This window comes from Ursus arctos, unplaced genomic scaffold (assembly GCF_023065955.2).
Source record: "Ursus arctos isolate Adak ecotype North America unplaced genomic scaffold, UrsArc2.0 scaffold_15, whole genome shotgun sequence".
NCBI lineage: Eukaryota > Metazoa > Chordata > Mammalia > Carnivora > Ursidae > Ursus > Ursus arctos.
In genome coordinates, this window is record NW_026622819.1 from 20,335,359 (window position 1) to 20,362,237 (window position 26,879).

A 26,879-nucleotide genomic window follows, 5' to 3' on the forward strand; every position below is an offset into this window, starting at 1 on the left:
GGCACTGATTGGGGGGGCGCCTGGGTGGCTCAGTTGATTAAGTGTCTCACTCTTGATTTTGGCTCAGGTCATGATCTTGGGGTCATGGGATCAAGCCCCATGTCAGGGCCCGTGCTGGGCATGAGGCCTGCTTGGGATTGTCTCTCTCCCTCTCACTCTGCCCCTTCCCCTCCACCCCCCACCCCAACTCGCTCTCACACTTGCGTACATTCTCTCTCAAAAACACCAAAAGGGCACTGATTGGCCTTTGGGCCCCTACACAGAAGTTCTAAATTACATTTGGCATGTGCTAAAATGCACCAATATTGATAAAGCTTCATTGATTAATGAATACTGGGGTTCAAATTCCAGATATACCTGGGAGTCCACTGAATTTAAACACTATACCTCCTGTAATTTGAGGAGAGTAATTAAATATGATAGAGAAAACTCAGTATACCTTACTTTATAGCTTTGTCTAAATTTTCCATAGTCTTAATAGCCATTGCCCTATAATATTCCATCCTGGTATAAAGTTTGGCACAGTGAATACTAAATTAAATTAAGCCTTTGACAATTACAAATTGGCTTACCCAAATAAGACTGTGTGGACACCCCCCATTTACATAGGTTAAAATGGTTCAATATAAGTTAGAATAGAACCTCCAAGTATTAAAATATATTATTACAAAATATCAAATTAATGAATAGCTGATTATCCTCACTGCTTCTCCACTTGGGAGTCCAATTTTGCCTGTTTTTAAGCCTGAAAGACTGAATGATGTCTCACAATTACTGCAAGCTTAATGCTGTATGGTTCCATTCATTAAGGTCTCCAAACCCAATATCCAGTATTACTGAAGTTACTAACTCCACCTGCTAAATATTTTGTTACTGTAGATTTAGCTAATACACTCTGGTTAGTGCTTATTTTGATAGGGTCTCACCTGCAGTTTGCCTTTACCTCCAAAGGGATATAGTATACCTTTCACAGGCTACCTCCCCATGGGTTACCTTAGCAGCCTTGCCATTGCACACAATTTTTGTAGGCAATATTTTAACTGCTTCCAGCTTTCTCCAGGAGGACAGGAGGGACATTACATTGATGATATGCTCCTCCAAAAAGTTTCATTTGACACTCATTAAGCATTCACATGTCAATATCTTTCAGTCCTTTTCAGTTCTGGAGGCAACGTATTCCTCATTTACAAATTTTACTTAATCTCACTGATGTTGCTACTTATAAATCTACTATAAATGCAGTTGTCTCCAACAAAACCTGTAAAATCTGTGCAAATTAAAGTCAACAGGCATTCCCCTTAGTTTCCCCAGAAGCTCCTTCACTGTAGAGACTTTAACAACCTTTTGTCACACTCCCTGAAATCCCTGGACCACCTGTGATGACCAGATGTTGTTGATGGGTTTCTGACTCCAGAGACGACCTTTCTCAACTCAGTGCTATACACCATTAAAGTGGAAATTGTTGGTCATGTACTAGACTCTTTTGAGATAAGAGACTCACAGATTCTGAGCCTGTGACCCAATCTACCCAGTTTCCCAGTATGTTTTGGTCCATGGAATTAGAACCACATAACCTCAGCAAGACTGCAGAGGCTTCCTTGATTCAGGATGGAGCTAAACCTGGACTCTTTGGCATTTTCCACCTGCAGGAGGGGGTGATTTCCCTTTTCTCAGTCTTTGACAAGAACCATGTGCTGGACGGAGACATCCTCCCAAGACCCCTTGGCTACCTGGATTAACTAACTGAGTCAGTAGCAATGGGAATCCATAGAATGTATGAATGACATTGCCACCATCATAAAATTGATGGAGCTAAGTGAACTGTAGCTGCTTTCCATCCCTTATTAAGAATTCCCTGAATAAGAATGAGACCCAAGGTGAGCACAATTGGGCAAACTTCAGAGTGCATTTTAGCCCTGGATGTCAGCAGATGGCTCTATTTGCATATTTTTTTACAAAGTTTTGGGCCAATGCCTAAAAATTGTGCCCTTTAGGATTAAAAAACAAAGCAAAACAACAACAACAAAACCCCACAACAACTCTGGGAATCTCTTGCCCCACAGATTTATGGTAACATAAATCAAGACCACACATCTCTACATATTCTAGGGCCACAATATAAGGTCTCATAGGACACTCCTTATCCGCTTGGAGTTTCAGACGTTGCTAATAGTAACCGAGGCACACATGTCACTTCTGTGAATATACAATGCTGTGCTCTTCAAAAAGCATCCAATAGAATGTTCATGTCCCCAGTAGGTCTCAGGCAGCCAGTTTAATTGAGACACGTAAAGATTTCGTCAGACAATTCCTATTTAAACTTCAGTCTGACAGAGGGATTCCTAAATAGCTCTCTTTCTTGCCCAAGGACTTAATTTCTCTTAATTCAAGACCCCTTGGCTGATTTACACCTCACACCAACTATAAAAATACATTCCCTTAGCCCTTTCTTCTGTTTAAAAGGGGTATATGTCTCACTGCCATGTGTATAGAGGCTAATTATATATGAGGTCCTTTAATAACATCTGTCTCTGTATTTGTGGATTTTTCATCTTGCTTCCATTCCACATAGGTCTGGAGGTTAAATCAAAGGTGCATTCTATTCTGGGACCTGTTACCCTTAGACTGTCCATCTAGTATGAAACCCATGTGAACCTAAGCTTCAACCACCTAAAAAACCTCCTTAGTACTCAGATTAGAAGGGGGTGGCTAATTAATCCATACCCTCCCTCAATCCCCTATAGGAAATTAAAGTGAGTTCTCTAGATCCATTCCCAAGACAGTATAAACTATCAAAAGGGGAGATTAAAAAACCCTGGTTCACAAATAAAAATCACATTCAAAAATAATAATAAAATCAATGCATATCCCATAATTATAAAACCAGACAACCCTTCCTTGGTAATAATATGTGCTAGAGAAAAATCAACATTAGACAACAAAAGCCTATCAAGTATATACATACCATTCTGTTTACCATTGGTCTTGTTACTTCTGGTCTGAGTTCTTTCATTGGTTTGGGATACAGAGGTCCAAACGCTTCGAGTAAGCCATTATTTCAACCAAATATGGCAAATGCTAAGGCCCACATGCCATCAAGTTTTGTTCATACAAGCACTGTGGACCAAAGACCTTTCTAACTTGCCTATCAGTCACCAAACTGACAAATGAGGCTTGGAGCCCATGGTAATTGGTTCAGGTGGAGGGTCTACCTACAGAAAGGATTAAAGATCTACCAATACTTTGATTGTAGCCTTGTGGGACCCTAGCAGAATACCTAGATGAACCACTTCCTACTTAAAGCTATAAACTGTAAGATAACATATTTGTATTGTTTTTGGATGCCAGGTTCAGAGTGAATTGTTATGAAATCAATAGATCATTGAAATTATACATATAAATATGTATAGGTACACACACATATGTATTTTATATATATATACACACACACACACTTTACATATATATATTGAAGAGATGAAATGGAGAGAGGAGAATGATATTCAGAGATGGACGCCATATTTTAAAAGTATTTATAGACACATTTTATTTAATAAGCACTCCCATTAGTTAAGATTCTCAGTTACCTACAATAGGATTCACTCTGGCTAGATAAAGCAGGATAGAAACCTTTTAAACACTTAAAAACAAAAAGATATTGGGAATTTCATAGTCTCCAAGAAGTCTAGATGGAAAGCAATAGTCCATATATAGGAAACAGTTCAAATACACATAGGGCTTTGTAACAAAAACAACAATTAAAAAAAAAAAAGGACACTCAAACTCTAATACTTCCTATATTCTTAGACCAGGAATTACTGTTAAATGTCACAAATACGTTTTGGTGAAATGCTTTTCATAAAATTAAGCTTAATTACATTAAATAAGTCTTTTTTTCCCTTTATTTCCAGCATCAGGGAATGCCACCGTCTTTATAATAAGACATTTTAGACTATTTTAACCTAAATAGAATTAGTAGAAATATGCAAGATAACAATTGTGTAAAAATACTTTCCAACCAGTAAAATCTAGATGATATATATTACAGGATTTTCAAAATGGTCCTAAATTACAGATGCAGAAATTAGCTTTCTATACATTATAATAATTAATTATAATGTTAAATAACACTATATATTTATGGAATTCAGACTCAAAGTTTACATGTGTAGAGAGCTAAATGTAAGTAGCTATATGTTTTAGATCTCTGTATAGGAAAAAAAAAAATCAATTCCAAACCTGTAAGACGTTAGTTTGAAATGACTTTTCTCCCTTTATTTTAAGATTCTTAGCACATCTCCTTTTTGTAACAAGAATTGAGTTATGATATTTTCACATTTTGCATCATAGCATAATTCAGTGCATGGTTTTCAGAACCATAATTCCTAACCATGTACTTTGCCTACAGATTCAATTGAGAAATCCCGTTCTTTTCATATATCCAGCATTGAAACAGGCAGTTTGCTTATACCTACAAATAATGTATTAATACTAATAATGAAAATACCTAAAAAGGAAAGCATTTCAAAGTAATATTTCTTGGGAGATAAATTAAGTTATCAGAAGGTTGTTAACAAGGACTAAAGTTCTTTATCCTTTACCCTTTCTGGGAATAGGACAGTGATAACATGTCTTCTGTGATTCAAGGATAAAGCCATATTTTTTTTTTTTTTAAAGAGGGTCAAATGAGTCTTAATCTAAGTGATTCTTTGGACTTGCAGGATGGTGGTGTGACTTGTAAGGAGATGGGTAAAGTCTGTAAAAATAAAGCAAAGAAAACCTTCTTCAGGTATCTCAAGGAAAAATTTGTGTAGTCTGGATAAACCATCTGGTAACTATCTTTGCACCTGGTGAGAAGCAAAAACAAATTTACACTGCAAATGAAATAAGGCAGCAGGGTGTGTGTGTAAACTTTTGTTGTACAAAACCTCATGAAAATGACATGAGTAAGGAATATAGTGGTATCACAAATAACCAAATTGTCCAGTTGAAGTACTTGATAAATGTAAATTCACCAGTTTGTGTACAGTTATACCATACAACATTCCGGTGTAGGGGGCGCCTGGGTGGCACAGCGGTTAGGCGTCTGCCTTCGGCTCAGGGCGTGATCCTGGCGTTTTGGGATCGAGCCCCACATCAGGCTCTTCCGCTATGAGCCTGCTTCTTCCTCTCCCACTCCCCCTGCTTGTGTTCCCTCTCTCGCTGGCTGTCTCTCTCTCTGTCAAATAAATAAATAAAATCTTAAAAAAAAAAAGCATTCCAGTGTAATATACCAAACTTCCCTTGGGCATAATCATGCTATGCTAAACATGGGTCCATGTGCAGTACAATAACGTAGCTTCATGATCTTACTTAGGTTTGGCAAAGCAGGGCAGTGCCTAGTATAGTTTCAAATGATGACCCTGTGAAAAAATTTTTTAGAGATTTATTTATTTATTTTAGAGAGACAGTGAAAGAGAGTGTGAGCAGGGGGAGGGGCAAAGGGAGAGAGAAAGAATCCTCCAACAGACTCCCCTCTGAGCACAGAGCCTAATACAGGTTTTGATCCTAGGACCCAGAGATCATGACCTGAGCTGAAATCAAGAGTCTGATGCTTAACCGACCGAGCTGCCTTTGTACCCTCCCCCCCTTTTTTTAAAGTAGGCTCCACTCCCAGCATGGAGCCCAATGCAGGGCTTGAACTTAGCTCCATGAGATCAAGACCTGAGCTGAGGCGTGCCTGGGTGGCTCAGTTGGTTAAGCGCCCAACTCTTGGTTTTGGCTCAGGCCATGATCTCATGGGTCCTGGGATGGAGCCCAGAGTCAAGCTGTGTGCTCAGCAGGGAGTTTGCTTGAAGATTCTTTTCCTCTGCCTCTCCCCGCCAACTCACTCTCTCTCTCTACCTCTTTAATAAATACATAAATCTTAAAAAAAAAAAAAAAAAGTCCTGAGCTGAGATCAACAGTCAGACACTTAACTGACTGAGCCACCCAGGCACCCTGAAAATATTTTTATTTAGAAAGTTTATTCAAAGAAACAGTAAGCTTAGAGCAACATTTCCTTTGTAAGATTCAAGTTTATAAGTTTTATAGCTCTAGGAGCTTGTTGATAACATCCAGTCCCAAGACTTACCTTACAGTTTAAGTTAAATGTTCAGATAGAATTTTAAGATGGTTTCCTATGACCCACATTTTTTTTTTTTTTTAAGATTTTATTTATTTATGTGACAGAGAGACAGCCAGGGAGAGAGGGAACACAGCAGGGGAGTGGGAGAGGAAGAAGCAGGCTCCCAGCGGAGGAGCCCGATGTGAAACTCGATCCCGGAACCCCAGGATCACACCCTGAGCCGAAGGCAGACGCTTAAAGACTACGCTACCCAGGCGCCCCATATGACCCACACTTTAATATAATCCCTTCCCCATCAGGCATGGGCAGGACTGTGAATATTATGGAGTATCACTTCTATGATTATGTTAATAATAGCTAACTTTTTGTTAGTCAAATAGAAGATTAATCATGCAAATAAATTAAGGTGAAGTGTCCAAAGAGTCTCCTGGTAAACTTGAGGTAGGAAACAAATGGCCAGGTTATGAACTGTGCGTAGAACTGCACACACAGGGCTTTTGTTCCACAGCCACAAGGAAATGATTTCTGCCAACACACTGGAAGAGCTTGGAAGAGTACTGAGCCTCAGATGAGGTAGCAGCCCCAGTTGGTGCCTTAATTTTCACCTGGTGAGAACCTGAACTGAGGAGCCTGCTAACTCATGCCTGGACTCCTGATCCATGGAAACTAGGAGATAATATCTGATTTTCTCAGCTACTAAATGTGTGGTAATTTTTCAGACAGCAGTAGAAAAATAACAAAATAGTGTCTTACAAAATAATAACTGGTGTTCTAAAAATAATTGGTAATAGCAAGAACTAAATTTCTCTCACAGAGTATGGATGAAAAAATTGAATTTCTGTAGTTCTTAGCTAAGTAACATAATTGAGTAGAGAGCAGACTCTAGAAGACAGTAGGGAATTGTAGGATGTGTGCCGAATTGAAGGATCAACTCTACTTTAGCAAGTGGCAGTGATGTTAAATGTGACCAAATATTACATTAAAAAAAAAAAAACCCAAGAAATCTAGGTTTTTGTTTGTTTCTTTGTTTATAACGGGAAATCAGTTGGCAACATGCCCCACCCCCGGGGTGGGGGGAAATCTCTATGGCCCAAACTGAAGAAGTCAACAGGACAGCATTTGGTAACCTGTGGTATGATGTTTAAGAATAAATATATTTGCTTAAGTTCTCCTTTTTAGGATCATCTTTGTGAATGTTTGTCCATATGTAAACGCTTCTACTTTCTGTCTCGTTCATTTATTTTTTCCCCTCTACATTCATTTATTTATAAAAGAAATACTCATTGAGCATCTGCTATGGGACAGAGGCTATTTAATACATAATATACAAAGAATAAAAAAAATTCCAGCCCACATGAGGTTTATTTCTAGCAACACTATATGTGAAAAAATAATTAAAATGTATACAATGTAAATGTTAATAAGACCTATAAGGGGAAAAAAAAACAGTGAAGAAATTATGGAAAGAATGTAAGATTAGAGATGGGTGGTGGAGTGGAGGAAGATTGTTTCATGTGCATGTACTTGATTCCAGGCAGTTTTCCATGTGCTAGACCAACAAGAGTAAGGAGGATATAATGTTTACTCTCAATGTTTACTTACTTATTTATAGTTGACATACAGGTAATCAGACTATATTCTAATAAGTATTTGTGATACATGACAGCACATAGTATAGGGTATTAAGCAAACATGCAGGAATGCCAGAAGAAGACTCTGAAAGTTCCTTAAATGTGTGTAAGCTTTCAAATATTTGCTGGGCATTTTAATTAAATAACCCGTAAGTGTCCTTTTACCCTTCTGAGCGCTTATGATTTAAATTGAAGATCCCCTGTGGTATCATAAGGAAAATCTTTTGAAATTCTGTATGAGAATTCAAACTATAAAACTTGAGATCTCTACAACATTCCATGAATCCTTTGAAAAGTAATTGTCTCTATGAACTTTCATATGAAGGCATGCCTAGAAAGACTTTTGATATGTATAAAACATGGATAGTACTTGGTTCTGAATTTTGCAACTTTTCTAGAAGTATAAGAGTTCTAAAAATCTCCATTTTCAGATCACTAGAAGACCTTAGGTGTCTTCAGATCACTAGAAGACTAAGGTGACCTTAGATGCTTCAAATATGTTCTCCTGAAGTTGGAGGTGCCCATAAAGTCAGGAGCCTGTAAACTGTGGCAGAGAATGAGGAGATAGAAAGGATCTAGTCATGGTGGAGTAAATAGTCACTCCGGGAAGGAAAGGATCACACCCAGAAAGGAACCTGCTATATCTAGGATGGCGATGCAACAGGGTTTAAGTACTAGTGAAATTCAATAAAGAAGGCACACTTTGCAGAGCCACCTAAACATGTCAGTTTTCAGAAAGCTCTACTAAATGTTTACAAAAATAAATTCAGTGTTTTTCTCCTTGGAAATCAAGGGCTGTGTCTCTTGGTGATAGTGGCCCATGAAGTAGTCTGAGAAGGAAAAAAGGAAGCTCCATAGCTGCACCAGCTCCCCTGCCCCAGGTTGGCTTCTTTGTGTCACAGTTGCTTTACAAAGTTGCTACACAAAGTTTGGTGCTGTGAAGAAACATTGTCTGCTGTAGCAGAAGAAGCCGCGGAGTGGCAAAGCTTGAAAGCTTGCTTTCCTACTCCACCCCTTCCTGAGGAACCTCTTGAAATAATAGTTCAAGCAAATTCAATTAATTCAAATTTGAGTAACAAAAATGGAGTGTACTTTCAGTAAAGATTGTTATATGGACAAAAATTTGATGAGAAAAAATACAAAGTGTGAATTTGTTTTTGTCCCCTATACACTACTTTCAAACTCTGAAGGATTTTCTTTCAAGGGTGGTCCTTGCTAGAAACCAGAGAGGGTATTTCCAACCACAGTGCTTAGTAGTAAATGAATTGCAAGTTAGGGGACTGGTAATCACAAAACTCTCTTTTTTAAAGATATTTTATAGTAAATTGTGACCACATTAAAAGTTATCATGTGTTTGTCTCTCAGTTTAACAGTGTTGTTTACACTTTCTAAACACTTTCTGTATCTTCTACAAATATCTGCAGTTTTCTGACCCCAAAAGCAAAGAGGAAATTATTGGTCTGTTGAAAGAAAAAAACAAGGCTGAATTAAATTGCTTTTCTAAAGGACAACACGAAGTAATTCCATAGTAAGGGGTTAAGATCTGGAACAAATTTAGCAGGCTATAATGGTTAAATGTTGCCCTCTAAAACCTACAGTATTGAGAATTAAGATAAAAGTAAGCCACTCATTATCTATAATTGGTCATTTTTTCAGAAAATAAATTAATGCTTTTTTAAAGCTATTACTTGGGTACAACTGTTAAATTTTGTTTCCCTGTTAAAAAAATGAGTGCCAAAGATGGTCAGTAGAAATAGGCTATCTCTTTCTTCTCTTTATGTAATTTTCCATGGTGAAACTTGAAATATTGTTTCAACTCTCTTTTACCTGGATTTGAGGATGCACATAATGAAATAGTACATTTGGATTGATTTCACCAGTTAACTTGGTGAAATTGCCAGTTGATCTTTGTCATTGAATTCAGACTAATTTGTCAGCCAGTGTCTTAAAGTTGAAACTTTTTACTGTGAGATCAAAACTGTCTTTCCTTCATGTTATTCCAGTTTTTATTAGTAAAATACGTTCAATTCATATGCCATTTTCTTATCAGGGGTGTGTCTACCTTTCTCATCTTTCCTCCCAGGGACAGTACCCTCATGACAGTAGAGGTAAAGACTGTGGTCCAAAACTATGTCTTTGTTGAATTTGCTGCACAGTGGATGGTCAGAACTGCATCCTTGTGATTTTGCAGTGAGGAGTCTCATTGGTGACCATTATAATAACCAGGTCTTCTGGATATCATGTTACACTCACTGCAGACGTCCAGGTGCTTGCTGTTTTCTTTCGAACATGACGTTTCTGTATTTTGTGGCTTCTTTGGGTGACCTCATATTATCGAGCAGCCACTAATTCTCTCTGCACAGTTGTTGTGTCCTTTGTGTGGCACACTGGTCTCTTGCACACCAAGTGGAGCCTATGGGAGATCAAACTACCAGTTGCTACTTATTAATTAGTTTCCATCTTAAACTCTGGCTTTTCTGTTATTCCAACCCTGCTGGATGCAGTGGGGACATGAAGTCCCAGCTTATATTTTCCTGTTTTTTCCTCACCTAACTGGGTGTCTTTGAGTACTATAATCATCTTATTTGTTTTATTTCCGAAGTCTCTCCATCCTACTATAGATTTCCTCTTTTGCTTTGCCTTTGGAAATGTCCTGTACATTAGAGTTTCCCTTTTCTGCTTAGTGCCACATTGAGATCAACTAACTCAGACCTAATGGCGAAATGACTGCAAAGAAAAAAAGAATCAGCTGATTATAGTAATTTTCTAACACATCAAAGTTCACTATTTCAACAAGATTCCCCAAGTAAACTTCAAATTTTCACTTGAAATTACTTCACCTCAAGATTATTAGGCTCTAATAATCCATTATTCTTTCTTATTGCAGTAGGTTGCAGTGCCCAATTCCTGAATGTAATGGTAAGGGATTGAAATGGAGCAGAAACACGCAAAATAGAAGAAAAATATGAATGTCATTATAATACATTGTGTAGTCAGGGAATAATAGTTATTAGCCATGTTTTCTCTTAAATTTAATTTACTTTTCTTGAGTCATTCATCTTAATCAACCCAGTTTGAATAATTACCAGATAATATCTGAGCAGGCTCAATAACTCAGGATTTAGAAAGGCAATACAGAATTTGTTAAGAATGACAATTATGATTAGGTAATAAATGATATACAATTTACTAATGACTAACAAAGACCCAAATTAATAAATGTCAAATTAAAATTTTATACGTGTGGCTCTGCTAATAGAATAAAATCCTTAAACACTAGAGAATTGCTAAAACTTTGGTAAGCGTAGATATACATATTGGTTTTAAGTTGGTATCCTCTCCTTTTATTCTGAGTTGTAGTATTTATTGATCTTTTGAACCCCTCGTATTCAGATCTCATCTATTGATTCATATCTGCAATTTCCTGTTAACACTTTGAATAACAGTTAATCTGTCCTCATTTACATACAGTGCATACACTAAATATACTATGTTCAATTGCTAATTTTCTAGAATGAAATAAATGTTCTTTTCCTTCTAGTTAATATGCAATTCTTTTCATTCAGTGCAGAATAAAAGGAGGTCAGTTTACTTTAAATCAGTCCAAAACCTGAAAACTACTAACCACAGCTGCCTCTTAGTAGGAAGTTATGTATCCACCTTGCCCACATACAATTGTTGAAATAAAACACAGTGACTTACTGGAGTGTCCTGGATCTTTGTCTTTTTATGTCTCTCTGATCTGTTCTTTAAAAGGAATCCCGTTGCAGACAGTCTTTTGGCCCTAACGTGCTTGCAGTAAGCAATATTTAATATTCCCTCTGGCTCCAGAAGCTGAGTTACATTGTTCACATTGCTTGCCTACATTCTGACATTAAATGCCTTTTGTAATTTGGCAAATATCTAACATTTGGCATACTGTCGTTTTTATACTTGTTTGTCTAGAAAAGTATATTTGAGCTTATATGGCAGTGATACTGTTAATAATTGAAGCTTTCAATTAGTCAAATATATATTGCATACTAGATGGAAACATACATTAGATTTATATATTGGCTTTTCTCGTTCAGCTCTTTTGATGTCATATGCAATGCATGGAATAGAATTCAAATATTTTCTGTGAATTTATATTTAAACTCACAAACAACATAGTGCATAGTTACCATTTTCAGAAAAAAAAAATTGACGAGTTTGCGTTTGAAATGATCTTTTTTCTGGGGCCCCTGGTTGGCTTGCTTGTTAAGCATCTGCCTTTGGCTTGGGGTGTGATCCCAGAGTCCTGGGATCGAGCCCCACATCAGGCTCCTCTGCTATGAGCCTGCTTCTTCCTCTCCCACTCCCCCTACTTGTGTTCCCTCTCTCGCTGGCTGTCTCTCTCTGTCAAATAAATAAATAAAATCTAAAAAAAAAAAAAAAAGAAATGATCTTTTTTCCTGTTTGAAATTCTAAAACGTTCTTTTTATTTCAATTATTTTAGTGTTTTCCAGATGAAAGAGGATATAGCAAATGTAAAACAAAGAAGCAGTAATAATTGAAACATATCATTCATATATCAGTTCCTAAAATTAAATTTTGATAGTGTCACATCTAAATCTGTGACCTGGCAGTTTCTGGAATACTTATTTACATTAGTAGCTGTCTGAAAAATATTCTGTGCTAATAAGTAAGTGTTCACAAATGAAAATAGTGCCAAATCACCTTTTTGTTAGTGATTAAGTACCATTAATACATTTATTTAAGGGGACAGGATCATCTAAAAACAACTAGGAAGTATTCTGAAGCTAGTGACAGCTAGTGATGACTCACTATTAACATCATGCCCTGAAAATTACTCATTCAATTTATGTTTGACTAGAAAAACACTTTTAAAATGTGATTTTTTGGGACGCCTGGGTGGCTAAGACAGTTAAGTGTGTGCCTTCGGCTTGGGTCATGATCCCAGAGTCCTGAGCTCCTTGCTCAGTGGGGAGTCTGCTCTCCTTCTGCCTGCAGCTCCCCCTGCTTGCTCTCTCTCCCTCTCTCTCTCTGTCTCTGACAAACAAAATCTTAAAAGAAAAATATGTGATTTTTTTACTTTCAAGAGTGCATTTAGGGGCGCCTGGGTGGTTCTGTCGTTAAGCATCTGCCTGCAGCTCAGAGCCTGATCCCAGGGTCCTGGGATCGAGCCCCGCATCGGGCTCCCTGCTCTGCTGGGAGCCTGCTTCTTCCTCTCCCACTCCCCCTGCTTGTGTTCCCTCTCTCGCTGGCTGTCTCTTTCTCTGTCAAAAAAATAAAATCTTTAAAAAAATGCATTTTAATTAATCCAAAATGTTGTGGCAGTGGAAATTCCTAAAGAGTTGAAAAATTAGTGGAAGTGCACCTGACAGTATGAACTGCCTTGAAGACCAGTTTATGTAGAAAGGCTATTTCAGAGATTCATCAGATATCTATATCTATCCACATAAGTTTCACATAATTTCTTATTATAGGGTTCCTTTAAATCAGATTTTTAAACCAAATTGCATAGTTTGTGAGATCCATATACAATAATTTCAAGAGATTATTTTCTAAATTTTATTATTCTCTATTATGCAGCAGTTTATTGGTTACCTTGCAGTGACAGAAATTCTGCAGCAAGATGATTCTTGCATGAAATGGAATGTTAAAGCATTTTGGGGAATAAAAGAATTCCTATAAATGTTTAAATAAAAATTTTATTGTTACAGAACATTTTGCCCATATTAACATCTGTTCCTGTTTGGGGAAATACTCTTCTTGGCAAGGTGGGACCTTATCCGTCCAATGGTTCTCAACCAGTCCCAGAATACGTGGAGAGCCGCTCAAAGAGCTCATCAGTCTGCACCTGTTCAGGCTGCACAGCCCAATTTTGAACTACAGAGTGAAAGCAGAATAATACACACAAGGTGCTGTAATTCTGCAAAAAGGAATCATATTATGTGTCCCTAGTTGACAAAATTCATGAATACCCAACATAATGTGATAGTAAAAAGAAAAATCATTGGATTTATCATTGCAGTCTTTAAATCTTTAGGGCCATATAGTGCTGTTAGAATTTTCTAAAGTGAACCTGTAAGTATAATTAATTATTAACCCAAGTTAAATGCTTCATATACCATATTTTCTACTTAGATCAGTCATGTTAGGACAGACTACCTCATCTGTTAGGGAGGCTGGTTGCTTTCACTAACCCGCAACTTCTTGTAGGTCATTTAACTGTGGTTCCTGATCAATTTTGTTTCCCTCTTTAAACTGAGTCCTGCTGGAATCAAGGACAGAATGTGAGTCAGAATTCAGGAATCCAAACAGACCTTATTATTAGTATTTCTGTCCTGGGAGACGGCACATAAAAGGCTAATTGGGCTCAAAGTCTGAGGAAACAAAGTTCCACTCTTTTAAAGTACAGATATACACAATTCCATCGATTCTCAAAGGATACCTTGGACCTACAAAAGGCTCTGTACCTAAAACATTCTCCTTTTCCCACATCACTCTTCTTATTCACATAGTATGAGGAAACCACTGTTTTATTTATTTTCTTGAAAATATTTTATCTTGAAGAAGTGTAAAAATTCAGGAGAAAACGAAGTTTGGTTTATTTGAGAAGGAATTTGGCTCCTACAACCATATTTAAAATGCCAATCTTTGGGAAATACACAATGGTTAACAAATAATACAGTGAATTCAGATATTCACAAACAGGCTCAATAAAATACAAATTTAAAAAAATGAAATCACTCATTAGGTTCACCTAGCTTCCAAAAATATCTTAGATTTTATCTTTAATTCAATTCAAGCAGAAAAGTGAGGTAACCAGTAGGAACAACCAGCAAGAGTTACAGAAATCTGAATATTGCTGCTGCCAAGTTTTACTTTTAATAAAATTTGCTGAAGGCTGAGTTTTACAAAATTCCCATTATACAACCTTGAAACTTGGAAATCCATCTTGATGTTGGTTTTGAGCCCATGTGTCTCTCAGAAATGACATGATTTGTTACTTAGGATAGCTAATGTCCTGCCAATAAAAGCAGTACTGGTGTTTGTGATGGGGGTCGAGGTACCACTAAAACTATATATATCATTGGGAAATCATGTCTTTCAGTAGATGGAAAGTATAAATCTTGTGAGGAGAGAAGCTTGATAGTTATTGTACCCAGCCCAAAACATTGTGCCTGTGCATTGTCCCTTCTAATCTATACTTTTAGCTGTTTTGTGTTGTCATTATTATTATTGGATAAATGAATTAATGCTAGAAAGCACTCATATTTTAACAAACATATATAGTAATAAAAAGTAATTGCATAAAAAGTATGTTTAATTATAATTGAATATTTTTTTGCAAATCAAATATTTATATTTCTTATATTACTGTTGGGTCAAGGAGTTCGTTTAATCTATAATTATAAAAGTATTTCTGGATTCCTCCATGCCCTTGGTCTCTGACATTCACTCAGATCCTATTTACATCGCACTGTGGGGCTGACCGCAATTTTGTGCAAATATGAAACTAGCATTAATAATCATTCTTTGCTGAAAAAGAAAAAAAAATCATTCTTTGCCAGCATACCCGAAATTCTTCAATAGATCATTATTGCAAAAAGACCTCCAATTTGAATTATAGTGCTATTTTAGTATCTTGAAGCAAAAATATCTACCAATGTAGCCCTCCGTGATTTAAAAAGCATTTTGAGATGAATTATTGTATTTTTTTCATAATTAGACAAGAAGCAGGCAGTATAGGAATTATATAATCATTTAAATAAAAATCAATAATTGAGGACACCAAGGTTCACAATTACTAATTATATGAACCACATCAGTATTCCTTTTTTAAAAAAATATTTTATTTTTAAGTAATCTCTGCATCCAGTGTGGGTCTTGAACTCACAACCCCAACATCGAAAGTCACATGCTCTACCAACTGAGCCAGCCAAACACCCTGATATCAGTATTCCTAAATGCAAGAATTAGAAGAGTGATCTTAACACTCTGTTAGTTCTAGACTAAATTTTGTTAACTTCCAGTGATGGAAGATAGCTATAACTATGGAGATATGTAAATGGTTAACAATAAAAAGCATAGTTTATGTTGCATAAAACCATAAAGATTTTCAGTATTCCTATATCATTTTTATGTGCACTAATGACATTACATATTTATTCAGCATAACCTTCATTTACAGGTGAATAGGTGAGGACACTCTCTTTCCATATGCCTCCTTTATTTTCTGCAGCATTCACTTTATGGTCTGCTGCCTTTAAAAACATATGGCTGTTCTGGGCACTGTCACCTACTTCCCTTTCAGCTATCAGCTGTAATTTTTGAAGACTGTATGGTCTTCCTGTTACTCCATATCATGTTAATGCATATCATGATTCCCTGCTGTTAGACAAATTCATAAAATCCTAGGGTATTGCTGAGGTCAAATGTTTGTCTAAAATACATTTTTATCTAATAATTCAGAAGCATCATTTCCACTTATTGTATAGCTTTTTAAATGTAATTATAATTTACATAGATTTATATAATATATAACATATTTATATAATATATAATATATAAATTTATGTAATTTAGAATTTAAATACTAATAATAGAGTGAATTTTAATTTTCCTGAGGCATTTTGAAAGCATATATTTACAACAAAATCTGCGCACATTTATTCATTTTTGTGTGTGTGTTTTGTGCAATGGATGTTTTATAGGATTATTTTTCTTAAGTTAACTTAAGGTTTTAATTTTCTTGAATACATGGTGCAAGAATATTTTGTTCTTTTATTATGTAACTGACACAAGCATCCCAAATGAATCACTCATGTGTCCACGTTTGACAGGTTTTCTAATGAGTACTTAAAGAATCAGTTTATGTGGGAATTTGTTGAAAGAAAAGTAAGACAAATTTTTGGTGCATAAGATTAAAATGGGATTAAGTATAAAACGTGTCATCTGTCTCAGATTATAGACATGGATGAAACTGTGTCCATTATAATTTGAGGGATGTTCCATTTCCCTGAGAAAATTTATAAGACACAAGATTCCAAGCAGCACTCTTCTATGAGTAAAAAGAGACATATTCCACAGTGTCATAGAGCACCAAATCGGCTGGCAGAAGAATAAAGAAAATCATCAAGGATATCCAGGAAAGGTGATAACAATCACCAAACTTATTGGTGCCCAGTGGCAAAAGATGGGGCTGGGGTGTTAAATAACATTAGAGGAAAGATACCAAGTCAGAAAACCAGGTAGCTGAGTAGACTTTTTATAAGGTAGGACTAAATCAGGCATGTTTTGATCCAGAATTTCACAGTGCAGTTAGAATTCTGCTTCCCTTTCAGTTCTTTGTTTCTCTGAGTTTTGGGTTTAGTTTGAGGCTGGTACCCCTTATGATAGCAAAAATGACTGTGAATTTTAGTCCTTAAAACACTGTATCAGTCTGTCCCTAGAACATTTCCCACCTTCTCAGAAAATGATTGAAACTTACTATGATTCAATTAGATAAGGTCAGATGCATACCCCAGAAAAATGCAGTGTTGTCAGATAAATGGACAATTCTCCTTAGCTGAATCTAGGTAAAGGGCTTCACATCTTGAACTAGGAGTGGAGTAGTTTTTCTGGAAGATGTTTAGTTCCTAAAATGGATTTGGGGGCAGGGCACCAAGAAGACAGAGGTTCATTGTTGCTAAGAAGGCAACCATCAGTAATCTACTATATAATCTCATAAGGTTGTTATAAAAAATTAAATGAGATTATGCTTGTAGGTCATTTACACAATGCGTGGTCACTATTAAGCAATTCTTTTTCAGTGACGATGATGTGATATTCTTAAGATGTGAATTTACAATATAGAAATGCTTTTGGGCAGCTAAACCAACTTCTAGATAACTTGGGACATGAGTACTGGTACCTAATTCTGGCTTCCTTCCTAACTTAATATAGAAAACACTGATTTTATAGGAAAATAAGGGCTGTAATACATACGTGTGCTAGAAGTACATGTTGGAAAATGTGAATGTGCTCATCAACAATTTAGTCTGCCAAGGAAGATTATCTGAAAGAAGAGCTAACCTGATCTGCAGTTATTCCCAAAGGCCTTCTAAGAAGTGCATAAAAGATACAAGATACTGCACTAACCCTTTTCTAAAGTGAGTGAGTAGTATAAGCCATTGGGCAGCTATTCAGTGATGGAGTACACATGGGCAGTGCACTGATCTCAGCGCCATACCAAGCAAGGATGTTGTGTCTCATCTTTACCACAGGAAGGGGTCAATTAAAGAAAAGAAAAAAAAAAGTAACAGTTAACTGTTAACAGCTTTGCAAAACTTTAAATAGTTCTTCATCATAAAGACAATTGTTCTGCCTTAAACATCCCTGGAAAGGGTTCTCTACTTACACCTCTTAGCTAGTTCTCTGAATCGGCAAAATTAAACTACCCTGTATTTTAACATTTTCTTTATTCTTTACCTAGTCCTGAATGATTTGTACAGCAATTAGATTACTGACAAACTTCATCTTAATTTTAAATACTGATCAAGCAGAGCATTTCCTTTGAAAGGATAAATAAATAAATAAAAATAAAAGAATCAGATGCATAAAAATATTGTTTCAAAATAAAAAATCTCTAAAGAAGTAGATCAGTAGTTGAATTAATGCAAGAATTAGGGTGTTTAGGAAAGTTTTATAATTTTTATTATAAAAATTTAAAAGAACTCAGAAAAAATAAAATCAGGAAATAGTGTAAGATAAGAAAATATGACCAACGCATTAAATACACTTTGGACATGGTGAATAATTAGTGTAATAATGAAACAAATCAAAGTAGTGAAGTTAAAATATTGTTAATTTCTTTTTTTCTGAAAGGAGAGGTATTTAAAAATAAAGCAAAATATGAGGAAGAATGATATAGCAAAGCTAAAATTTGTATAATAGTACTTTAGAAGGAGGTAGATTACAAGAATCAAAGTAACTTTTTAAAAAGAGTAGTTATAAAAAAATTTAAAAAATAAAAAGCATTTATGATGCGGAACCAAGGAAAACAAACTAAACTTGTATTTTCAAATATTTATTTATTTTTAAGATTTTATTTATTTGACAGAGGCAGCGAGAGAGGGAACACAAGCAGGGGGAGTGGGAGAGGGAGAAGCAGGCCTCCTGCTGAGCAGGGAGCCTGATGGGGGGGGGGGGGGTGCTTGATCCTAGAACGCTGGGATCATGACCTGAGCTGAAGCAGACCCTTAAGGACTGAGCCACCCAGGTGCCCCTGTATTTTCAAATTTAAAAAAAAACCTCACAAAAAGCAGGGCAATATGAATGAAATGTGACTCGAGAATTTTGCAAATCTGGTTGTAATGTTTAAATTTCAAAGACAAAATTCATTTGTATATGAAGAGGAAATGGTTTATAAAAAGGAAGAGGGGCGCCTGGGGCCTGGGTGTTTCAGTTGGTTAAGCCTCGGACTTTTGATTTCAGCTCAGGTCCCGATCTCAGGGTTGTGAGAGTGAACCCCTTGGTGGTGGGGGTGGGTGTCTGTGCTGAGCGGGGAGTCTGCTTCTCTCCCTCACTCCCTGTGACTCTGCCCCTCCCCTTGTGCGCGCTCGCGCACCTTTTCTCTCTGTCTCTCTCAAATAAATCTCAAAGTAAATAAAAAGGAAGAAAAATATAAGTATGTGAGCAAACACAGTAGATCAGATTGTCAAATCAGATTCATACAAATTAGTTCTAACCCGGGATTACACTTTACTAATAACATGAAAGGCAGATAAAGAGGCTCAGATATAGCTGGGAGATTTGGAGGCTTTCTGCGTATCTCCTGTTCTTGCATTGGGCACATTTTCTCTGTCCCAGAGAGAAGTTTGAGACTTGTCTGTCCTGTCATACAAGGACCATTTAGTTTATTGAACATCTCTGTTTTATACCAAGATTGCTGAAGATTTTATATAATATTTTCAGGGAATCATGCATACTTAAATCCCTGGATTTTAGCTGTGTTCACTCTAAGGAATCCTAAGCCAAGGATATTTGGCTAAGAGTTTTAATAAGGACTCCCCTTCCTTCTAGACAATATTAATAGTCTCCTTAGGAGGACTTTCAGTTAACATATTTGCAAGATTAGACCAGGTCGCCTGCCTCTTTCCCCACAACATTCCTCCAGTATTCAGGACAGGGATGAATCCCAGTCTAGCTGCTTTAAAAAGTCTTTCCTCCCATTTGTATTCCTCTTAGTTAATATCCCCTTACTATCTGTATTTTTCAGTTTTCTTTTTACATTTGTCTTACAAAATTTTCTCCAAAATCTTTTTACAGAATGATAAGCCAATTAACAATCAAAAGACGACCGGGATTTGAATCTTTCAATGGGAAATAATAACTTCCCCTATAAACAGCGTAATTTTGACTATATACCTTTTCCCTTCTCCCTAATTCAGACTTTCTAGCTCAGCAGATTGTACAGTTTGCTACAAAAAAAATAACAGTACATTCACTAGAAATTGCTCTTGGCCCCTACTCTGAGGCATATTAACACGGATTTTTGACAAAGAATCATAGAACTGTCTCTGCTGCTTGGTAATGGAGGGATTCACAATTAGCCTTAATGAGGCTAGATGAGGTAAATTTATAACCCAACCTAAAGTATCTCTGGAATACACACTGTCAAAAATAAAGTTACGGATATGATGTTTCAGGGCATCAGCCTACTTGGAATTCTTATTTAATCTCGGGCCTGGGAACACTAGACTAGGAAAATAAAAGAAAAAATTGTGTTGAGGAGGCAAAGTTATAGAGGTATGCAGTTGCATCCTCCACCAACCAGATTTTAAAAATCTTAATTCCTTTCATGACTCAGTTTCCAGGCACATTAACTAAAATAGCCAAAGCTTTTACAAACATATATATATATATACATATATACATATATATATATGTTTGTAAAAGCTTTGGCTATATATATATATATATATATATATATATAGCCTATATATAGGCTATATATATATATATAGCCTATATATATATATATATATATTACTGAAGTGTATGTATTATATATATATATATATATATATATATATATATATGTTTGTAAAAGCTTTGGCTATATATATATATATAGGCTATATATATATATATATATATATATATTACTGAAGTATAGTTGACACACAATGTTACATTAATTTCAGATGTACAGCATAGTGATTCAGTAAGTCTGTACATTATGCTATGCTCACAAGTGTAATTACCATCCATCACCATGCAACTCTATTATAATACTGTTGACTATATTCCCTATGCTGTACCTTTCATCCTTGTGATTTATTCATTCCATAACTGGAAAGCTGTATTTCCTACTCCCCTTCATCCATTTTACCCCTCCCCTACCCCCTCCCCTCTGGCTACCATCAATTTTTTCTTTGTATTTATGGGTTTGTTTCTACTTCTTTTAAGTAGCAGGTATTTGCACTTTTTGTTCTATTTTCAATGAGGTCACTGTTCCAGAGGAAGTAAGGTTTATGGTATATCCATGTAATACTATCTTTTTCGTGCATTTATATAAATTGATGGTTGTGAATTATTCACCTTGATGTGTGTTGATCAAAAGAAATTCATCCAGGGGCACCTGGGTGGCTCAGTCAGTTGCACTCCTGACTCTTGGTTTTGCTCATGATCTTAGGGTCGTGAGATGGAGCCCTTTGTCAGGCTCTGCACTCAACTGGGAGTCTGCTTGAAAATTCTCTCCCTCTGCCCCCAATCAACCAAATAAGTACATAAATAAATCTTAAAAATATTTCATCTAGGTAGGCCACATTGATAGCATTTGCTATTAAAGACCTTAAATTGCATTCTTCAAGGCTGGTTCTGTTACAGCAAAAGGCTAGGGTTGAATAGGCATCATTCTGGTTAATACTTACATGAGGCTAGAAGAGAAGTCTAATGCAATCCATTTGACATCTGTGCCTGACTCTTGTTGGAGAGTTTTGTTTACAGCTGTTTTTTTTTTTTTTTTCCCTTTCCAGAGTTTGGGGGGGGGGGGAGAGTGTGCACATGCGTGAATGAGCGCGGGGTGGGGGGCAGGGCAGAGGGAGAGGAATAGAGAGAATCTCAAGCAGACTCCATGCCCAGTGAAGCCTGGCACAGAGATTGATCTCATGACTCTCTGCAATCACAACCTGAGCCAAAACCAAGAGTTAGACCCTCAACTGACTGAGCCACCCAGGCTCCCCAGCTTATACTCTTTTCAAGTGATACCTTTCCTATGTACGTGGGGCACAGTTCTTTGCCACAGTGACCTCTTAGTCGGACTTGGTGTCATCTCTTAGTCCATCAGATGCAAAGTCTTAATTACTGACACAACTAGAACCAGGTAGCTACCTTTTGGGATATGACCAAAGCATTGGATTTAGCCTTACAATCCTTTCTAAGTCTGCAACTATGTTTTGTTTTTTTTTGGGGTGTTTTGGTGGTGATCTGCATTATCCATTTTATATCTTCAAATTCCCATAAAGTTTTCCATTCATCTTGGGCCTTTTGCCTAATTATATATAAGTGCTATTGGCTATATCCTAAGATTCTGTGCATATTATAACAACACATTTAGAGTGGGACCCTAGTGCTCTTTCTACTGTTACATGTCTAGATATCTATATCTATTCTTTTACTTGACCACTAAAAAAATGTGGAGTTTTCCTCCTCCACCAAGATTATTCCGTCTTCAAGGTGTACTGTTGCTGATTTCCAAACATAAAAGTGTCCCTTAATCCAGAAAAGCTCATCACTGAGTCGGGTGGCCAGCTTTGCCTTGGCTGGGATAGAATCTGGGGCTTTGACCAGACAGTGATGGAAGCAAAAGCTCTTTGAAAGCTTCTCTCCTTTACTGTTTGGGCAGTGAATCAACCTCCTCCTGAAGGCAGTAAACTCCCCTTGAATTCTGCTCCCTTCAGTGTGTTCTTTAACATAATCCACTTTATGAGTGGGCTTTGCTCTATTGCTCCCTCTCTTGTTTATTACTGGAAGGCCATTTCCCCTCAACTATTGAATGTAGCCTATTATTCCACTTTCATTTCACTCTCAGCAGGAGGCAAGATACTAGCTTTTCATTCAGGCTTTTTTTCAGATTCTGTGGCTTTAATTGAAGCAATAAATTTAGCACCTTATTTGAGAATTATCTGTTATAAATCATGATCCTCATAATTGGATGTGAGTTCTTTCGGACTAGGATATAAGGAGTGAATTTGCTAAGGTGTTTGAGGAGCTTGGAGTGGGACTGGAGGTGCTCCCTTCACCAATCACACTTTGATAATAAGCTGTCAAACTTTTAATAGAAAAATTCCATATATTTACTTTTTTTCACTCCATTTTTAAAAGCTAAATAAACAAAACCACCCAGCTGATCAGGCTGTCATTTCCTCACAGGCCTTTTCAAGTCCCCTCTTCAGGCTCCCTTTCTTTTGTAAGGTGTGGATTTTTTCCCCTAATTATGCAGTTCTTGTACACAGTAACTGAGCCAACTAAAACCTACTGGATATTCCCCTGGCTTCCCAAGTGCAAGTTTATAAAGGCACCCAAGATTAAGAAGCCCACCCTATCACTGCATCTATCAAGATCTTTGTCAGTGGCATTAACTAAGTTTGTCTCTACGATCATCATAAAGACAGTATAAAAAGTCACATTTCACCCACCTAGGAAGGATTCCATTTGTGTGTTGGGAAGGGTAGGGTAGTTACCCTTCTCAGGATAGATGTGCCCGATAGCATTTAACTACTGCTACAGATGAGGTGGCATATGCCTAGAAACTCCTATCCATAAACGTTTGCAATCTGTTGAGTATCTGTATCAATTCAAATAATCCATTTTGTTCAGTGGAATCAAAAATTAGTGATATGCCTTGTGAATATTAATTCTAAGAATATGCCTGTATGACTCTGATACAGTTTCATAAAACAATCCAGCTATTTAAAAGAATACCCTCCTTTGCCTCCAGATATCCGTATATTCTTACAGATAACGGAAGGACTTAATTGAGTAACTCTGTGAGTGAATATCACATCTCACCGCAGCCATACGGCTTTTTCAGCCAAAGTCTTAAGAAGGCTTTCCAGGGATAGGAAAAACTAGTCTTACATACAGATTTTTCTCTCAGTTTCATCTCTTCTTCTTTTTAATTTTTAGCCTGGACCAGGGCTGTTAGCAGCAACCAAGGAATAGAAATTTTGCTACCTTTCTTTTGGTCTTATACTGCCTAACAATTATTTAGCTAGTTCCACTGAATCTCTTTTCTCCAAATTCTGATAAGATTCCCACATGAATTTACCCCATCATTTCCCTCATACATAGGATGGGTAGGTAGTAATTCTGTCAAAGTCTCATTACATTTTTCTCATCCTTACCCTTTTCTTCTAAAAAGTACCCTAGCCATTAGGATTTATGAGTCTGTAAAGCAACTCTGTTCACAATGCCAGTGAAAGCTAACACAAAAATTAAATTGTCAGATCTGACTCACACAAATCAGAGACATTACCCAGCATTAAATTTTACTAATAATATGAAATACACAATCATGTAAGAAGCAAAGGCAAAGGTGGGAGAAACCTGCACATTCTGCATAGTTCCTTGATACTTGTCTCACATTGGACACACTCCTCTGGCCCAGTGGATAGATGAGGTCACTAAGTATAATTTGTGGGTCACTTCACCTGAAGGGGAGAGCTTAGGTTATGAAGCATCTTTGTTATATACCCAGATGATTGTAAGGCTTCTGTGACATTTTCCAGTGAGTCATGCTTCATGAATCTATAGATTTGAGGTTGTTCACTCTACGCAATCCTAAAGCATGATAATTCCGCTAAGACTAATCCATAGACATTACTCTCCTAGCAAATATCAGAAGTTTATTTATCAGAATATCAAAATATAACTATTTATAAGGTGATAAAACCAAGCTACTGACCAACTGTCTTTTCCCAGGACAGCTTTCCCCAGCAACCTTCCCTTATAATTTGGGGACACAGGGGCACCTGGGTGGCTCAGTCGGTTAAGCATCTGCCTTCGGCTCAGGTCATGCTCCCGGCGTCCTGAGATGGAGTCCCAAATCAGGATCCCTGCTCAGTGGGGAGCCTGCTTGTCCCTCTGCCCCCTGCTTGTGCTCTCTCTCTCTCTCAAATAAATAAGTAAAATCTTAAAAAAAAATAATCTGGGTAGACTTGTATTCCAGACCATCTGCTTAACTTCTCTACAACCCAGAATGAGTTTGCCCTATTCTATAACTCTAAAATCTAAAAGTTAACAAGTAACAGTGTTAGACACTGATGGAAAATGAGTTTGATCTAAGATTCCTAAATTCAACAATATGTGTTAAACGTACAAGAAAAATAATATATATGGAAGTATAGCTAATTAAAAAATGCTTCACATAAAGTTCTTATTTTTTATAAAAATATTCACTCAGAGTTTTTCAAACCAATATGCATAAACCAATATCTCCATTTTCTACTTCTACATAATTTTTTTTTAAACATGTGATTCCATTTGCGATTATTCTGGTTTATGCTGGTGGTATGAATCCAAATTTAACCTTTTCCAAATGACTTCCTGCTTTCCCAGTATCTTTTATGAAGTCATCTTAACAGTATTGATTTCAGATATTCTTTTTAATATAGAATAACTCTCCATAGTAGGTTGATTCTATTTCTGGATTTCTGGTTTAGTTCATTAGTTTTAATATTCATCATGAACCAATGCCAAAATATGCTTTTTATTGTGGGGTGTATTAGTCTACTGGGGCTCCTGTAACAGAGTATCACAAGCTGGGTGGCTTAAGTAACATAAATAAATTTCTCACAATTTTGAGGCTGAGAAGTCCAAGATCCAGTTGCTGCTGGCTGATTCATTTCCTTCATGGCTTATAGATAGCCACCTTCTTGCTATGTTCTCACAAAGCCCTTTCTCTGTGCATGTAGGAGATACAGAGACAGAAAGACCTGCAGACAGATAGGGAACATACAGGAGAAAGGGAGCTTTCTGGTGTCTCCTTTTATAAGGAGAGTAATTCCATCAGTTAAAGGCCTTATTCTTATAATCTCATTTAAACTTAATTACATCCATAAAGTCTATCTCTAGTATAGTCACACTGGAAGTTAGAGCTCCAAGATATGATTTTGTGGGAACACAAACATTTAGTCCATAACATGGAGTTTTATGACATACATATATTTTATTATCTAGTAGAATTTCTCCCAGCCCCTCACTATAGTACGTCATTTTTAGGGTTGTTCTTGCTATTTATTCTTATTTCTTTTCCTATATGAATACTGTAATCAGTTTCTCTCATTCAGATACACAAACACAAAACTACTTAATATGAACTTAGTTTAACATAATGAATAAGATATTTCACATATGTGTATATATTTATATTTACATTTATATGTATACAAGTTTGTATTCCTATAATAAAAAAAAAAACTTGTTTTCCAGGAAACTTGAACATTTACAAAAACTATATTTAATCATTTGTTTAAAAGTCACAATATACTGTAAAGTAAATATAATAAAATGCAGTATATGATCAAAATCCCCAAAAAAAAGGGGAGACATTTATTTGGAAGAATAATAGATTTCCCACTTAAACACTTTAGGTCAAAGGCAAAGTAGAAGTAGATGGAAAATAATTTTTTAAAATGTTAATGAATATAATAAATACCAGAATTTAAGATTTAAGAGACACAGTAAAGTTAGAGAGTGAAAGAGGATTTCATTTACCTCCGTTTTGACCTCAGTCTGTACTTTCTAATTGAGTTCTTCTTTCCAGCTTATCTCTTAATTCAAGCAAAAGACACTGCAGGCAAAGCATCCCCTGGTGGGAACTGAAACTACCCCTTTGACCAATAAAGACTGCCCTGATTCAGCAAGGCCCCATGTGACTGACCCCAAGACAATGATGGACCTGACCTTTACTGCCTGTTTGTCCTACGTTTTTCCTTATATAAACCTAGGAGTGTTTTCAGCACTTTGGAGACAGTCTTTAAGACGCTAGTTTTCTGTTCCCCTGTTGGCCTCATTGAAATAAATTCCTTTCTTGTTTCACCACCATTTATTTCTCTGCCTTTGGGTTCTGACAGTGGTGAGTGGCTGAATCTGGTGCTCTTGCCCCT

At 36.5% G+C, this 26,879-nt stretch overlaps 1 long non-coding RNA gene across 1 annotated transcript in view; it reads right to left on the reverse strand.

Annotated features, from left to right (window-relative positions):
* The window catches only part of LOC130543692 (uncharacterized), a 47,901-nt gene extending 21,336 nt beyond the window's left edge, over positions 1-26,565 (reverse strand). Inside the window, exons 1-2 of the long non-coding RNA XR_008959189.1 lie at positions 26,488-26,565; positions 25,568-25,706 (exon numbers count right to left, since the gene is read on the reverse strand). This is a non-coding gene — a long non-coding RNA (uncharacterized LOC130543692). The remainder of the gene's footprint in view (positions 1-25,567; positions 25,707-26,487) is intronic.
* Between the last annotated feature and the right edge of the window lie 314 nt (positions 26,566-26,879).